The sequence below is a fragment of the Heterocephalus glaber genome, unplaced genomic scaffold, assembly GCF_053883595.1.
Source record: "Heterocephalus glaber isolate CG9 unplaced genomic scaffold, H.glaber_assembly_v1.0 deba00001479, whole genome shotgun sequence".
NCBI lineage: Eukaryota > Metazoa > Chordata > Mammalia > Rodentia > Bathyergidae > Heterocephalus > Heterocephalus glaber.
In genome coordinates, this window is record NW_028258316.1 from 11877466 (window position 1) to 11890094 (window position 12629).

Consider the following 12629-nt stretch of genomic DNA (forward strand, 5'->3'; position numbering starts at 1 on the left):
TGTTTTGGCTTATAAATCTTCTAAAGAAAAAACAGTTCCAGGAGAAGGGTAAAGAAGGAGAATGATGACCAGGTAACTAATTTATGATAAAGGAAGGGAGAGAGGGAGGGAGGGAGAGAGGGAGGGAGGGAGGGAGGAAGGGAGGGAGAAAGAAAGAGAAAGCAAAAGAAATAGTTTTCAAGGTATTGTAGTGTTTGCTTTTGTTTTCTAGGTATACCAATAAGCATCAATTCCTTGGCCTTGGAATTTTCTGTCTTCTGGATCTAACTAAGGAAACCAGTAAAAACAAAGCACCAAAATGTCATGCTCAACTCTGCTTTACATACGTTGGTTAAATCAGAACTTTTAAAATATTTGAGTTCGGGCCGGGGATTTAGCTCAGTGGTTTTGTTGCCTGCTGTGCAAGCGCCAAGGACCGAGTTCGATCCCGGGTAGCAAAAAAAAAAAAAAAAAACTAAAATATTTGAGTTCTATCTCCAAGAAAGGTTTAAGAGGGTTGTATTTATTCCACATTCTTGAGAAATCTAATGATACCTGTTAATTTTGAAAACTACAAAGATAATTATGGGCTATGTCAGAACCTTAACACACCAGTGTTTTTATAAAGATACTCAATACAACACTAATTTACTAATTATTTTCTATGCCGGTCACTTGTTAAAACAATTACTGGGAAATGATTACTTTCAAAGTAGGCCTTTCTTTAGCTGGAAATTTACCCAATAAAAGACAATGATTCTTCTAAAAGAATCTGGGCTGTAAAGTTCAAGTACATTATGTGGAAAATCATGAGCCCTCATATAGATAACACAGATAGTGCACATAATACACTTCTTTTCAATATGCAGAAGAGAGGAAACAGGAGTTCTGCAATAATGTTAATCCTTTGTAAACTAACAAGATAGTATGAAAAACATGCCAAAACGCATACAGCTAACAGGTTAATTTTCCAGACACACACTCTCTCTCTCTCTCTCACACACACACACACACACACACACACAACTAAGGTGGTCAGGGAGTTAACTGGAAACTGAACAATAAACCCGAAATAATGAAAAGGAAGTGTACACTAGCATACAAAATTGCACTTTTTTTTTTCACAGTATTGGTGATTGAACCCAGGATCCTGCACATTCTAGACAAATGTTCCACCACTGAGTTACATCCCTAGCTAGTCCTTTTAAATTTTTCTTATTTTGACACAAGATCTTGCTAAGTTGCCCAGACTGGCCTTGAACTTATGATTCTCCTGCCTCAGCCTCCCAGGTAGCTGCGATTATTATAGGCATGTGCCACTGAGTAAGGCATACTGCAATTAGATTAATATTTTGTATTAAAGCTCCGTGTGAACTTTAAGTATCACCAGTAAATAAAAATCATAGATTCAAATTTTATTAACACAAATTGAGATCTTCAAAGGAAAATCATAAAGAACTCTCTCCCCTGTTCATTTTCAGTTTCTGTAAACATGTACATATTTTCACTATGATCCAACTTTAAACAGGTCCTTCATTTTTAAAAAGTTAGATGTGCAGTTCTGGGGCACCTGAGCATTTTTCTCAACTACTTTTCAAACATCAGTTTAATGTGACAGCTTCATTCATCCCCCATTGTTTTTCTTTTCTGCCTACACAAACAAAGCTGGAACCCCACATTCCTTAGTTTCCAGTTGCACGAATATAAACACAGGCGTTTATCTAAATAAAAATATCAAATCAGTTTGAAACCCAGTCCCTGATAACCGAACCCCCAGATAAAAATACAAAAGCCAAAAAATTTTCAATGCAAGTGGGAAAGTGATTTTAAAGCAGCAGAGACCAGCAAGGGGAAACTACGAGCATGATTTTCTAGGGCATGCACTTCCAAGATAAATTAAAACGTACCCCACAGTAACCATAGGTATGCAGGTACTTGTAAAAGAAGCCATTTGGACCAAAGAAGCCTATGGACCAAGTTCTACCAGGCAATAGACAGCGAACTACTGAAGTCTGGGGCCAGTCTTTGGCTGAAGACCTAAAAAACTATGAAGGTGTTGATAATCAAAGGACGAGCAATTACTAGAGTAGAGTGGGATGTCAGGGACACTTTAACTGCAGGAGCAGAAAAGGGGACAGGAAAACCAACTTAAAGCACAGCGACATTGCAAGAGAGCAAGTCTTGCAAATCAGGCGCAGCCCAAGAACTTGGTCTGAGGCCTAAGCCAATTCAAGCCACAAACACAGGCCTACTTGGCAAGGGGAGAAACTGAGGCGGAGGGAGCGGTTAGATTCCCTTTTAGGACCAAGACCAAAACGCTAAAGTCCAAAAACAAACCGGCTTTCCTGGGGACCGGAGGGAAAGCAGCCAACACAGGACTCAGAAGACACACACCCACCCAGACAGGGGGAACCGGTTGGGCAGGGGCTCCGGGAGCGTTCTTGCCAGCGCATGCGCCCTCGACCCCTCGGTCAGGGCTCCCCCACCCCCAATCAGGTCTCTCACAACTCAGCCCGTCGAGGGACCTAAGGGCCGACCCCGGCCCACCCCCGCCGGCGAGAACACAGCTCGGCATCCCACAGGCGCAAACAAGAAACCGCCCTGGGGTTGGTGGACAGGAGAGTGGGAGGAGAAGAGAAAACGCGGCCCTACCCGACCCACCGTCTCCTCCTCCACCGCCAGCAGCAAGCCGCCCCGGAGGATCCGCTGCCAGGGCCTCCCCAGCGCCCTGCGCCCGCCTCCGCCCCCCACTCACGTGAAGCTACTCCTTCCGCCCTCCGCCCCACCTCCTGCAGCATCTCATAGGTCCGCGGTGAAGACAAGCGCCCCCACTGGCCCTACAACCAGACAGCGAGGAGGGGCTTCCTTTCCTCCGAGCCCCACCTAGGCTCTAGACGCTTCCGGACCTGCGCCTGCGCAGAGGATGCCCGATGTGGGGCTGCACCTGGGCTGTGTCAGTGAACGTTCGAGTTTGGACAGGCAGCCACCCTGACAGCAGCACCAACTGAGAGCAGAACTGATGACCGCAGGAGCGAGCTGAGTACATCTACGGAACCTAAGAGGGAATACTGGTGCCAGAGTGAGGAATCTTCTGTCCACCTTTCCCGTGCAAGTCCTCTTTGAAAGGCAGTACTTAATGCGACTAACTCACATACCTTTCCATTACTGCCAGTAGGCTAGGGGCTATAAGATAGGGCATCTCATTTCGGGTATATCACAAACCTGTGAAGATGGTATGATAGACAAGTGCAGCTTTTGTGCTGAATCCAAGCTGGGAGTTAAAACTAATGACTCCCGGGCCGGAGATTTAGCTCAGTGGTTCCGGCGCCTGCCTCGCAAGCGCAAGGTCCCGAGTTCGATCCCCGGTACCAAAAAACAACAACAAAAACAAAAACTAATGACTCCCGAGTACAAGGAACACTGGTACACACAGCTGCTTTGTATTTCAGGGACAGATGAGAACAGGAAGGAACAAGGTTGTCTCAGGCCGTGGACTCGAAGTGAGGAATTTTATTTTGAAAGCATTCAAAGGTGAAATACAGAGCAGCAGTAATATAATGAAGTTTAAAGTCCTGTTCCCGAATGAATTTACAATGTAGCTGAGAACAAAGCAATGATTATGAAAGGTGCTACACAAGTTTATAAATGTATAAAATAATTCTACAACTTCTTGTATACGTTATTCAAACGAGATATCCTCTTTTCCTAGTGAGTCATTTGCAGAACTTTTCAGCGAATACTGCATCGGAATCAACCAGAGAAAAAGCAATTTAAAAAAAACCAGCTGTGCTTTGTTACATTCCCTCTTTGTGACCTGTCTATTACAATAGACGTGGCCGCACCCCTGCAGGAAAATAGTTTAATTTTCTCCTTATACAGATATTGTAATACATTACATACTCATTTTAAGGTATTCAAATAGTATTAGGAAGAAAGTATCTCCTGAACTCCTGACACCCTGAAAAACAATGCCTAATATTGTGATGACCAACTTTCATGCTTCATATGTGTACAGTATATATTGCCTTTTAACATGTTTTCTTAAATAAAATTTTATTATATCAGTACAATATGGCTTAGAGAAAAGTAGAAAATAGGAACATCACATTCCCATCATCAATGTTAATATTTCAGTGTACATCTTTTTTTTTTTTTTGGTGCCATGGATCGAACTCGGGTCCTTGCGCTTGCGCAAATGTACATCTTTTGTGTATGAATCTTTTTCAAGATGAGATCACATAGCTTAGTAAACTGGTATTTTTTGTTCAACAATATCTACCTTACTTTAGGAAATTTCCCTCTCATCTAATTCCTAGATCCCATTCAAATTTTGTTCATCTAAAATATTTTTTTACAGATGGCATTCCTGAGTTAGTAATACAACTTAAGCAAATTTTTCCCTCATGTACTATGACTACAATCAAATAATTACATTAAATAAATTATATTTCTCTAGCACTAGCATTCCCCAAACAGTATGCAATCTAGGGCCAAACATTGCATCTGGTTATGTCTCATAAGTCTTTTAAAATATGGCACTTAAGAAAACAGTTGAGACACTGACTCACTGCAAAAATAAAAAATCAAGGTAACTGAAGTACAAATTCCTGGATTTGAACGGTTGCTTACTCAAGAAGTAATTGAGTATGTTTTTCTAAGCCTGCAGACTAGAAGCTGTATGTAAATACTCAATGGATTAAAATTAAACATTTGAACCATATATCACATGGTATATGATTCTGTTATATTTCATATTTTCTATTAGATATAATACATATTATGTACTATACAATATTATGTATTGTACTTACTAGAGCAGTGGTGATGTTGACCACTGTATTAGTCATGCTATTTTTATTAGAGTCCACTTTCAAAACAGACTATTTCAGTATCTACTAGTAATATAATATATAATATCCCATTCACAGAAAATTAAATTTGCTTTTCAAGTATAATCAATTTTTTTTCAGCATGTGGCTTTGTACTTTAGAACATACGGTTACAGTGTGTTATGGTTTGGTTCTGGATGTTCCCCCAAAGCGTCTTTCAGTCAGAGGTAGCTGAATCTGGAATGTGTGATGCTGGGATTAAGGGTGTGTGATTACTAAACCACTACACATGAGTGAGTCGTTTAGCACCGCCCTAATCCCAGTAGTCTGGATGGGATAAAAGAGGCAGAAAGACGCATCGAAGGTCTCTTGTTACCTTTGCTACCTCGTGTGTGCCATGTTGTTTTTCCTTTGTGATACCTGTTTCCTTTCCCTGCCTTGGAGCTGGCTGATTACGGACTGAAACCTCTACGAACTGTAAGCCAAATAAACCTCTTCCCCTTTAACTTTGGATGTCAAGTATTTTGTCTCGGAAATGAGAGAAAAGTAACTAATACACAGTGGAACACTGGGTTTGCAGTGAGATAAAGCAATGTGGTAGGTAAGAGCCAGAATGGGAAGAATCTTGAATGCTAAAATAAGGAAACTGATGTTCAACCTAGGGACATATCAGTGCCTTTTGATATTTTTAAGGTCAATAACAATAACTACCAGATTTGGATTTTTAAAAACATCACTCTGGTAAGACTAGAGCAGGCAAAACAGGAGACAGACCTAACAGTTTGGAGGCTACCTGTGGTCAGGAAATTTTTTTGTTTTGTTTTGGTACCAGGGATCAAACTTGGGACACTGTGCTTGGGAGGCAGGTGGTGGCACCACTGAGCTAAATCCCCAGCCCAGGTCAGTTAAATTTTAACCAAGAAAGTAGACAGGAAATAAAAAGAACAGAGTTCAAGAGGTATTTAAAGGAAAACATTGTCAGGATCACTGACACTTTTGTCTTCTTGCTCAAATCTGATTTGAACAAATTTTTCATTTCTGTTATTATGCTTTTCAACTCTAGAATTTCATTTTGGTTCTTTTATAATAATTGCTTTTTAATAATATTCTCATTTTGTTTTTACATTGTTGTATTGACTTTTTTTATGTCTTCCTTTAGATCGCTGAGCAATTTCAAAACAGTTTTGGGGCTGAGGGTGTAATTCTACTGTAGAGTGGTTGCCTACCAAACACAAAGCCCTAGATTCAAATTACCAGCCCCCAAAAAGCAAAAATAAAGCAAAAAAAGTTATTTTAAAATCTTTGCCATTAATTTAGACATCTGGGCTTCCTCAGGGACAGTTTCTGTTGATTTGTTTTATTCTTCAGAATAGGCCATATTTTCCTGTTTGTCAGTATGCCTCGTGATTAAACATTTGAATCTTACAATGTAGTGAGTTGAAATCAGAGGCTCCTTTTCCCCCCAGAGTTTGCTTTTTGTTCAACTGATTTTTAAAAAATTCTTTCTGTAATAGGGATCGGGACCAGCCTAAGGTAAAAGCTTAATGTCTTCTTAGGTCTTTTCTGAGCCTGCATCCTTCCCTAATTATACACAGTAACTTTCCCCTATATAAGTAAGTGGTGGCTTTTGAATATCCTAATCCTTAAATATATGATGGTTTCCAAATGAGGTAATAGGGAAATGAACACACAAATAACAGACACTACTCTTTTAAAACCCCTGCAAGCTGGGTCAGAAATTAACAGCAGTCAGGCTAGGTTACAGGCCTGTAACTCCCAGCACTCTGGAGGCTGAGGCAAAAGGATCACAAGTTTGGGGCTATAAGACCTTGTCAAAAAAAAAAAGACAAAGAAAAGAAAGAAATTAATAGCAGATACCCTCTACCTAGACTTTAGTGATCAAAGAAGCAATCAGGATTCATAACACCAGTATTAGGAAGACAAAGTTCTTAATGCTCATCCTGGCTCTGTCAAGCCATACCAGGAATATGGACATGGCTGCCTATTTAGGGAACAGGAGTCGATAGCTACTAGCATATTAAAGAATGATCTTGATTCAAATGAACTTTGATTTATCAGCCAAGCTCTCTAAAAGATGAAAGTATTCAAATAGCCTCCAGAGTTCACTGAAGACCAAGAGGTAAGGCCAAAGACATTCCCCATGCATGGTTACCCCTGCATCTGACACTTTTGGAGGTATGACCAGCACATCCCTGACAAAGCCAGGGCAGCACTCCAAAAGCTGTCCGGCAGCCCCAAACAGCTTCTCAAATACAAGTCAACTCGGAGACTAAATGATTGATGACTATTTGCAGGAAGGATAGGTACAGTAATAGTGCTCCCTTAGCCCCAGAAAGCTAGCAGCATGCCCTGAGTCCTTAGACCAACAATCCTTCAATAAAACTTTTGTTCAAAAAAAAAAAAAAAATCAGGGCCAGGGATGTAGTTTAGCATGCACAAGGCCCTGGGTTCAATCCTAGCACTGAAAAAAAGAGACTCCAGGGTTCTAAAATAGTTACTTCAGTGAGTTTGTGTCAGTACAAAGTTGTCTAGGTGGATAGGTTCCTTATGCTTTCTTCTTCATCTGAGGAGCAAAAAGAAGGAAGAAAAAACATCCTAAGAGGGATCTGTAAAACACTATCAAGAGGACAAACAATTGAACTGCGGGAGTTCCAAAGAAGAGAAAGAAAGGGAAGAAAGACTATTTGAGGAATGAAAGTCAGAAACAGCCCAAATTTTATGAACCACATAATCTATAAATTCAAGAAGTTCTATAAACTCCTAGTAAGAAATACTCAGAGCTACATCAAACATATTATAGTCAAACTGTCACAAGTCAAAAAAAAAATCTTGACATACATCAGGAAGAAAGAAGCAACTTATCACATAGAAAAGATTGTCAATAAGATTTTCAACAGTTTTTCATCTGAAACCATGGAGACCAAGAAGGCAGTAAGTTACTGTATTCAAAGTGCTGAAAGAAAAAAAAATTGTCAGTGGAAAATCCTGTATCTGGCAAAAGTGTCCTTTAAAAATGAGAGGGCCGGGGGCCAGGGATTTAGCTCAGTGGCACCACACCTGCCTTGCAAGCGCAAGGTCCTGAGTTCGATCCCTGGTACAGCAAAAAAAAAAAAAAAAAAAAAAAAGAGAGGGCTAGAGATGTGTCTCAGTGGTAGAGCATGTACAAGGACACAGGTTTGTGCCCAGCATGAGGAGAGAGGTGTGTGTGAAATTAAAATATTCTCTGATAAAAGCTGAAAAGTTCATTATCACTAAACCTGTCTTTCAAGAAACGATAAAGGGTGGGGTTGGGGATTTAGCTCAGTGGTGCCCATGCCTACCTTGACAAGTGCAAGATCCTGAGTTCAATCCCCAATACCAAAAAAAAAAAAAAGAAATGATAAAGAGAATCCAGGGCTGGGGATTTAGCTCAGTGGTTCCACTACCTGCCTTGAAAGCGCAAGTTCCGGAGTTCGATCCCCAGTGCCAAAAAAAAAAAGGAAACCAGGTTGAAGTGAAGGGCACTCAACAGTAACTCAAAGCCATATAAATAAAAATATCTAGCAAAGACAAATACATTGAGAATTACAAAAGCAAGTATTATCCTAATTTACAACTTTACTTTTTATTTTCTAATGATTTAAAAGTTAAATGTGTAGCCAGGCATGGTGGCGCATGCCTGTAATCCCAGCACTTGGGAAGCAGAAGCAAGAGGATCACTTTGAGTTGGAGGCCAGCCTGGGCTACAGAGTGAGTTCAGGGCCAGTCTGATCTACAAAGTTAGACCCTGTTTCAAAAAACAAATTAAAAAAAATAAGTCAAATGTGTAAAAACATAAGTTATGTTAATGGACACATAATGTATGAATTACATCAAGTATCATCAATTAATAGGAAAGTAGAGATGTATATGCTATTGAAGTTAAACTGGTATTAAATCAAATTAAACTATTAAATTCATAGATTTTAGTCTTTATTATGAGCTATTTAGCGGGTAGTTAATCCAATTATGGTCTTGAGAGGTAGGGCCTTTGGATAAGATCATCAGAGAGGAGCCCCCATGATTGAATACTGGAGGTTTTATAAGAGGGACAGACTAGAGAAGGTACACATGCTTATATCCTGTCTCTTGCCATATGATGCTCTGTGCTATTGTGGGACTCGTAACAGCAAGATTAGCCAATCCTTGAGCCAAAATAAACCTCTTTTCTTTATAATGTACCCACTCTGTGGTATTGTGTTATTAGCCACAGAAAATGGACTAACAGATATTAAATCCCATTGTCATCAATAAAGAAAATATCTATAAAATATATACAAAAAGAAATAGCAGAGAACCAAAACATGATTTTTTAAAAATGAACTAAACAAAAGGCATCAAGATTGGAGGAAATGAGAATTTTAAAAAATTGTAAGGCATACAGAACAGAAATAAAATGACAGACACAGTATGACATAATTATCAGATATAATGAGATATAATTAACTATTTTATTTATTCATTTATTTATTTAGTACTGGGGGCCCAGGGATGTGGCTCACTGGTGCCATGCCTGCCTGGCAAGCACAAGGTTCTGAGTTCGATCCCCAGTACTAAATCAATGCCAGTTTTTTTTTTTCAGTACCGGCAGACAGGCGTTGTGCCACTATGATAAATCCTCGGCTTACTTAACTATTTTATTTTATTATTATTATTTTTTTTTTTTGGTACCGGGGATGGAACTCGGGACCTTTCGCTTGCAAAGGCAGGCGGCAGAATCACTGAGGTAAATCCCCGGACCCAATTAACTATTTTAAATGTAAAGGGCTTAAACTCTCCAATAAAAAGACAAAAGATGGACAGGTAAGATTTATTTATTTTTTTTTTTTTTTGGTACCGGGGATCGAACTCGGGTCCTTGCGCTTGCGCAGCAGCCAGCGAAACCACCGAGCTAAATTCCCGGCCCTAGGTAAGTTTTAAAACATGGTTCAACGATATGCTTTCTACAAGACTCATTTTAGATCCAAAGACACAAATATATTGAAAGTGAAAGGATGAAATAAGCCATTCCAGGGCTGGGGCATAGCTCAGTGGTATAGCACTTGCCCTAGCCAGTGGCAGGACCCTGGGTTCATGCCCCAGCACCGTTTAAAAACAACAACAACATCAAAGAACTTCAATGTAAATAGTAAAAAAGACCTGGGTTGGTTATACTAAAATGACAAAACAGACTTTAAATTTTGTAAAGGTTATGAGAAAGGTATTACATATTAATCAAAGGTTCAATAAAGCAAGATTACATAAAAGTTATAAATTTTTCCCCACTTAAGAACAAGTTCTCACTTAACAGTTCTACAATAAGAGCTGGAAACTAAAATATCCTCTTTTCAAGACTGGGTAAGACAACCAAATAAAAGATAAGACCATAGGTTAGGCCACAAAACAGGTCAAAAATAGATTTTTATGAGACAGATTTACAAAATATCTTCTCAGACCTTAATGGAATGAAGAAGGGAAATACAAAATTCAAGTTAAAATAAAAATAATAGGTGAGAGAAGAAATCCAAAGGGAATTTTATTTATTTATTTTTTGGTACCAGGGGATCAAACCAGGGTCCTTGCACTTGTGAGGCAGGCGACAGAACCACTGAGCTAAATCCCCAACCTCCAAAGGGAAATTTAAAAATACTTAGAAACAAAAGTAACACAGCATATCAGTGCTTATAGGTTGAAGTGAAAGCAGTGATCAGAGGAAATTTATAGTTGTAAATAACCACAGTAAAAACGAACAGCTGAGGATGTGATTCAGTGGTGGAGCACTTGCCTAGTATATATGAAGGCCTTGGGTTAAATCCCTAGTATGTCATAAAAAAAAAAATGAGGAAGAGGAGGGGGGATTAGAAAAAGGATCTCCAACCTATAGAACTAAGAAAAAAGGCATACTAAAGATAAAGCTAACAGAAGGAAGGGAATAACAACAGAAACAAAGTAGAGAATGGAAACACAACAGGGAAATCAGTGAAGCCAGGAAAAGGAGTGGGTGCCTGTAATCCCAGCTACTCACAAGCAGAGGCAGAAGGATTGTTTGAGCTAAGAAATTCAAGGCCAGTCTGGGCAATATAGCGAAGTCCTATTTCAAAACACACACACACACACAAAACACAATGAAACTAAAAGCTGCAAAAAACCCCCAAAGAGGATGAAATGCTAACACATTCTATGAGGTAGCAGTACTGATAGTAGAGATGAATGCACCATAAGAAAATTACAGGTCAATATCCCTTATGAATATAGATGCAAAAATAACGACAAAATATTAAAAATTCCATCCAAAAAGCATAGTAAAATCATTATTTCCAAGACCAAGTGGGATTCTTGCTAGTAAGCTTCAACATAAAATGAATCAATGTAATAGATCACAAAACTAGGATAAAGATTTGGGGGCACAGGACCATCCCAGTTGATTCAGAAGAGACATGAACGAATCTAGCATCCTTTCATGATTATCCTCTCTTAGAAAACTAGGAATAACAAAAATACTTAAACATAATAAAAGAATCCTGAAAAACACAGTGTGAAAAACATCACATTTGATGTTTTAAACATGCTGAAAACTAGAATGCAGAGAGAAATTAAGATGTAACTAATGAAATGATATCCCATGTTCATAGACAGGAAGACAGTCCTTACATTGCCAACAATGTACAAAGCAACCTACAGATTCAATACAATCCCTATTATGAAAACCTTTTCCAAAGAAATGGAAAAGTTCATCCTTAAATTCATATGAAAGTGCAAAAAACCCCCAAACAGCCATAACATACTACAAAGATACAGTAACTATAAAATATGACACTAGCAAAAGGACGTGCAGATCACTTAACTACAGAACCTAGAAAGTACTTTTTTTTTTTTCAGTTGATTTGAATGGTGCCAAGACCACTCAATTGTGAAAAAAGAGTGATCTTTTCAGCAAGTGACGTTGGGAAAACTGGTTACCCATATGCAGAAGAATGAAGTTGGGTAGTGCTAATGGTGATGGTCACACAACATTATGAATGAAACTAATTTAATGCCACTGAACTTTACAGAATGGTTAAGACGACAAACATTTTTATGACAATAAATAGGTCCCCCCCCAAAAAAATTTAAAAATTCAGCAAACACTTGGATTGGCAAGGAAAGAAAAGGGCTCTAGAACTATACTTAAATTTTCTGGTCAGGTGCAACGCGTGAACAACGCCGTAACCCAACGCAAGAACTGCTGTATAGGAGACGAGCAGAAGTCTAGAAATGAACTTGAAATAATTAACAGGTACATTAACACCGGTACAACCAATTGAAGATCTCTTCTAGACAAATGACTCGATCTCTGGAAAGATATCTGGGCTGGTGTGAGTAAGCTGTGAAAGGTCAACGCGTTTTAGGTAACAGATGCTATGGGAACGAGGGAAATTGCCTTAGAAATACGTAGAGAGGAAGAACCGCGAGGCAATACCCTACCAAACGCCAACACCGTTAAGCAAGGGGCATAAACCGCTTTCTGCATTCCTGGCTCCCGCGAGGCAGTCCACATCCCTAGGCGGGAGGGACTTACCAAGGTTTAAGCGCGGAAGGGCCTGCAGGCTCAGGCAGGCGGCTGACGGTGGAGGCCTCGCTCAAGAAGAGCCGCCGAGAAGAGAGGCTGGGTCAGCGGATCCTAGAGAAGCGCACTGGGCCGGACCCACCAAGGCTAAGTAGCCACGGCACCTGAGGAAAGCTATCACAGACACCAGCAGCAAGAAGTACCGGCACATCGCCCGCGCACCGCCCACTACGCGCAAAGTTCCTCTCTGTCCCCTC

The 12629-nt window shown here is 39.8% G+C and overlaps 1 protein-coding gene across 4 annotated transcripts in view; it reads right to left on the reverse strand.

The window, feature by feature from the left end:
• Rabgap1 (RAB GTPase activating protein 1) overlaps nt 1-12616 on the reverse strand; it is a 183369-nt gene extending 170753 nt beyond the window's left edge. Inside the window, exon 1 of one of the 4 annotated variants that reach the window (XM_004849413.4) lies at nt 12385-12616. The gene's annotated coding sequence lies outside the window, so the exon portion shown is untranslated. Of the gene's footprint in view, nt 1-2631; nt 2739-12384 lie in introns of those variants that run through there. The other 3 variants (XM_004849414.4, XM_021262111.2, XM_013073653.3) reach the window with 3 other exon arrangements.
• Nucleotides 12617-12629: the final 13 nt, after the last annotated feature.